Below are 5,994 nucleotides of genomic sequence, written 5' to 3' on the forward strand. Positions count from 1 at the left end.
GGCAGCTCTACTGATTGAAATCCCAAATCTCCCGTTTCCCCTGTAGATATTATATGGAGAAAGGGGGAGTTCAGACAGTGGGGTGGAGGCAAACCCCCTTCATTTTCAAAGGAATAGTGCCCGACTGGAAAACATCAAATAGTCCAGCTCAAAGACTCAAGGATCGGCCATGTCAATATCTGCCTGCCATGTGTCCTCTGTTGTTTTTCCTCCCCTATTTTTCTACCCTTAAGAATGACAATGAAGCTTCCTCAACTGTATGCATGAAAAAAAAAAACTCTCAAAAGGAGGTTAAGATGCAAAAGTAGGTTTTTAAAAATGAAAAGAAGGTAATCCCTAGTGATCTTATTAGCATTCTTATATGATGGCACAAAGTGTGAAATGAGAGAAGCAGGATTAAGGGGATACCTAAAAAGCAAAGAGTGCATAACAAGTGGAGGGACAGAAAAAGAATTACACAGAGCAAGACAAAAATAATTTCAACTGATTTAAAGATCTGAATAATAATAATATAATTTTTTGACAGATTTGTGTTCATTTTAAAGGCATAATCCATGCAAAAATGATAATTTCTGACTGTGGCAAAACACAATAAAGACATTTCCAAAAATGTCTCAAAAGTATGGTTTAGATGTGTTTTTTAGATCCTATTGACAACAGTTTTGTTGAACAAGCATTGTACAAATATCTTCTTTTAAATTCTACAGAGAAAAGAAAGACATACAGGTTTGGAACATGGGGTATGTAAAGTTATGTAATTTTAACAAAAAAAAAGTACTTTCATTTATACACAGACTGTGTAACTGACAGTTTCTGTCCACAAACTTAATCAGACTCAACTCATCATGCGATTTCACTGCAAAAAAAATAAATAAATAAAAGGCTTTCCTTACTTAGAGTTTCTGTATTGTTTCTAGTCAATAGAATTGTCTCCCTTAGAGACAATAATTTTTACTTGTCTAGAAAATACTTCTTGATCAGGTGTTTTGAGTCTTCATTCATCACATGACAGACCCATAAGTGCAACCAGTGCAGTCTTGAGCCGGAAAGAGAATAGACAAGACAATTCGGCTGTTAAGTGATGACGTAAGAAGCGTTGTTTCTGGGTCCAAGCCTCAACTCGCTTCACTTGAGAATACGACCTCAGCAGCCATTTATGAGCTCCGAGACGACTCGTTCTTCCGGAGTCACATTAAAGATTCGTTTAAAAGTAACGAATTGTTCACAATGAACGAATTGTTCACAATGAACGAATTGTTCAAGAATGTCCCATCAATATTGTGAAATTACTCAATTGCTATTATTCATTGCAATAATTTATAATATTATATTCATTTTTTTAATATATATTTCTCCCCTACAATCTACTGTTGCCCTTTAAGAGCTGACCTGGAAAAAGACAGCTTTTCTGCATTTGTTTAGCAGTATATTCTCTTTCTTTTTCTTTTTCTCTCACTCTCACAGACTTTCTGATGAGATGGTTTTACTGTTGCTCTCTCTCTCTCTCTGTCTCTGTCTCTGTCTCTGTCTGCTGTTTCCTGAATGTCAAGAGTTCCACACACTCAGACTGATGTTTAATTACCACTTAGACAGCATCACCTAGATACATACAAATATACTCACACACACATCCGTGAGAGAGCATTGCTGACAGGCAGCTTCAGTGCTCAAAGCACCTGAGAATATTCTTTCTGTAAATAGCATTTTAAACAGACTTTGTGGCATGAGTTACTTACATGGAAACGAGGAAAGAGGAAGGAGTGAGAGAGCAAGACAATTTTACAATTGATTATTCAACACCATCTTTCTGCAAACAAACTGTGTCACGGGCTGAAACTTTGGCCCAGAATTATTGACACAGACTGGCAGACCGGAGACATGGCTAAATGCCAAACAACAACAAAACACACTCGACCTGTGAAACAAAAGCTGCCACACGACCCACACACTGATACACTATACAATGTGCCCTCATCAGAAACATGATGAGAAATAAGAGTGAGGTGCCTAGATGAATTTATAAAAGTAACTTCATAATAAAAATGTATCTTAAATTTCACAGCAAACAGTCCTAGAGCAGTGATTCTGTTCTTGTTTAGTTAATTGATTGATCCCCACCTGTCTCCAGTTCCCTCATTACCTCCTGTGTGCTCAAATACCCTGTCTGTTCAGTTCTTCCTCGTCCGTAGTTAATAATGTTAATTTGTTGTATATTGTCTGTTATCTCCTTCGATGTTCAGTAAACTCCTCATTTGATCAAGATCCCCCTCAAGCGCTTTATTGCTACAATAGCAAATACCCAACTATAACACGAGCATTGCCAGGGGTAAATAAAATGGAAATATCAACCTTAAACAAGAGGAGAAAACTATTGCTAATTAATCTGTCACTTGGAAGAAGCTACACTAGCCAAATTAGCCGCAACTATAAAGTTAAAGAAAATATGAATATATATTGGCAGTGATTTCTGTGTATACCGTAATATAACTGTGTGTTTGCGCATGCATGTGTGTGTGTTGTAATGTTAATAAATATTCAGATTTATTACAAATAAATACAATGTTTACTACTATACACAATTAATAAAAAAAAACTGGACAATCTGATTGGAATAACAATGTACTCATGTAAAACATGATTTTTAAGAAGCGTTTTAGACTAAAACTTATAATAAAATATAATAAAATAATCATTGTGATTGAAAGTTTCAAATCATGATAAAAAAAAGGTAAAAGGTATTTTAAGGTGCCCTTGTTACTTGTTACATGTACTTACTCTTATAATAACAATTAATTATGTTTAATTACATGCAAGTAACCCTAATCCAATAGTAAGTACATATAGTTAATTAATATTACTTGGTACTTAAATGTATAAATGCACTGTAATGAGAACACCTTAAAATAAAGTATAACATAAAAAACTGTGTTACCTAACATCATATTTCATACATAAAACCATATATTATGTTTTTTCAATCATATGGATCTGTACTATAATAGCACTGAAATCTGTTTTTGTAGACACAATATGTGACCCTGAACCACAAAATGTGGTGAAAGTTCAATAAATAAGCTTTCCATTTATACATGGTTTGTTAAGATACAACTATTTGAAAATCTGGAATCTGAGGATGCAAAAAAGGAACAAATCCCTTTTAAAGGTGTCCAAATGAAGTCTTTTATCAACGCATATTACTAATGATAACACATTTTTTATATTTATGGTAGGAAATTTACAAAATATCTTCATGGAAAGTGATCTTTACTATATATATATCATAATATCCAAATGATATTTGGCATAAAAGAAAAATAGATAATTTTATCTATTTAAAATAAAAGAACATTTATTGTTGGCCATTGCTACAAATATACCTGCGTGACTTTTGGCTGGTTTTGTGGTCCAGGGTAACATAAGTTATTTTGAAAAATGAATAATAGTAACCACATTCAATTTCACTGTCAGTAAAGCCTAATGCAAATTGATAACAAAACCAAGAGAATGCAAAATGCAGAAACAAGCAGTGAACAATGTCATTGTATATTATGGGAGCTTTGTATTCACACTGCTGCAATCAGTCTTGTTGCATTGAATTTTGTATTGCAGTTTCAATGCACTGTCACAACAAATTTACATTTAGGCTTTTGTTTTTAGGAAGTTCTGCCGGTTGTAACTTTTGCTAACCATTATAAGCTGATACATTTCTACAAAGTGCATATAGTAGCACATAAAGAAAGATAGAGGTTGTTGTAAACCTAAAAGCTTTTGTTAAAAGCAGGCAACAGAACTCGTTAAAAGCAGAAATGCGTGTTCAGCCACAGCAGTTACATGTTGCATCCCTGATCCCTGCATTCAAGAACTTTTATTCACTGCAAACAGGGGTCAGTTGCTCTGTTGTTTCCTGACGATTATGCATTTCAGCACAGCAGTCAGGAGGACAATAATGTTGTGCATGACTCCAGCAAATAATACACACTAAGGGTGCCGCTGACAGCCCATGGAAAAGCACAAGAGAGGCCCTTGTCCACAGAGCTGGGGCATCAAAACCGGGGCAAGACAGTCCCCATCTATGGGAATAGAGAAACTGTGCACTCTGCATTTATCTGTAAATCTTTAAACCCGAGATTACAGCTGGCCTTCAGTCATAAAAACCCACTTGTTCCTGGTACTTGCTTTTTGCACACCTCTGCACAATTCAGCATCATGCTTGATGTAAATCAAACACAATACATGACACATATATGCTTGCTATAAAACATAACACTGATCTGCTATATCCAGTTGTGATCCTAAAGGTCCCAGGGCTGCTGATTGCAGGAGAGAAGTGTAAATATCCCTCCATCACCAGAGCTGAGTGCTAACCTCTTCACTTATGGTTATGCTGTGCTATATAAGAAAATAAAAAACTACTTTATGTCTCAAAACTCCAAGGTAAATCTGTGGGTGAGAATATTGTGTCTGTATCTGTTCTTCACTCCCTCTGGCGTGTTTACTAGACTGCCACTTTCAAGCAGATGGGAGGAAGGGAATCTGTCACAACAACCAAGCTTGATCTGTATCTGTGAGGGAAACAACTGGGGTCAAAGGTCACAGAAACCACAGTATTCCACCAGAGTCTCTTGCTGAATTGAAAACTGCACAGAAAAAAGACTTGTATGGCCTAATAGGAGCACAGTAGGAGCACAGAAAGGAAGCTCTAACTGGGTCATTCTCAAAAAATATTGACTTAACTAAATTAATAACTTATCAGTTAATAACTTATCAATCAATAACGTCTTCAGAGTGGTGGGAATATTTGAACCTTTTCACTTAGCACTTATGGAACAGCAGCTATATAGCGTTTCTGATGGGGTGTATACTGTATATTCACTTTACTGCACACATTTGGGACAGAATAAGGACTTTCTTCATGATCGCTAAAATTTGTGCAGTATTGTTCATTACTGACATTTCATTAATTCATAAATGTTAAATGCTAGAATCAACATGAGTATTTTGTCTATTGCTAAGTTCTTGCTAGATGCATGACTCATCACAATAGCATTCTGTGTTATAAAATAACTGCTTATTAAAACCAAGGTTGATGTCACTATGTTCTGTTTGCATCTATATCTTTATTTGTGCATTTATGAAATATATCAATGTCAGGTAATAAGTGGGGATGTTGTGTTTAGCCCCCCCTCCAAACACACATAAACACTCTTTTCAAAGAGAAGCTTGTAACGCACATGATATCAGTTCACAGCATATCATGACTTCTAAAAATGACAAATTATCTATAATTTAATTTCAAATAAAAGGAAAATTAAATGTGAGTTGAAACCAAGAAGCTCTAAAAGATTTTAGAATATTTCTCTGCATCCTGAAGGCGCTACACCTGTGTTTGCAGTGTTGCTTTGACCATTTAAACGTTAATTATACAAACAACATGTTTACCGTAATGTCACCTACAGTGATTGATTATCCTTTATTTATATATTGTAGACATTATTACTAAATGAAGCAAAATTTGCTGAAATATCCACTACATACAGTAAGAGCGCACAGTTTATCTGTCTATCAGATGTGTGTCAAAGCTGTTCATTACTATAGCATCAGTAGACCAAACAAATCGTAAAAAAAAAAAAAAGTTTGTTATATCGTGATCACAAGAAAACAATTTTCGTTAAGTCAAGATCACAAGAAAATATTAAGTTGTGATCACGAGAAAACAACTTTCGTTATGTTGCGATCACAAGAAACAAGAAAAAAAATTATGATTATAATACATGGCCACTTACGACTTCCGTAGTAAATAATGCAGTTGCCCTTATTTAATATTCATTATATGGAGGTAAATGGAAAAGAAAATGGCATCAAAATATTTTCTGAACAAACATTTTGTGCATCATAATTTCAATTTATGACAGAAAAGTTAAGAGAAAGGTTTGTTGCAATATTTTGAGAATGACCCATTTAAAGAGTATAGTCATGCAAACTTTTTCACCGATT

This window comes from Carassius gibelio, chromosome A20 (genome assembly GCF_023724105.1).
Source record: "Carassius gibelio isolate Cgi1373 ecotype wild population from Czech Republic chromosome A20, carGib1.2-hapl.c, whole genome shotgun sequence".
Classification (NCBI taxonomy): Eukaryota; Metazoa; Chordata; class Actinopteri; order Cypriniformes; family Cyprinidae; genus Carassius; species Carassius gibelio.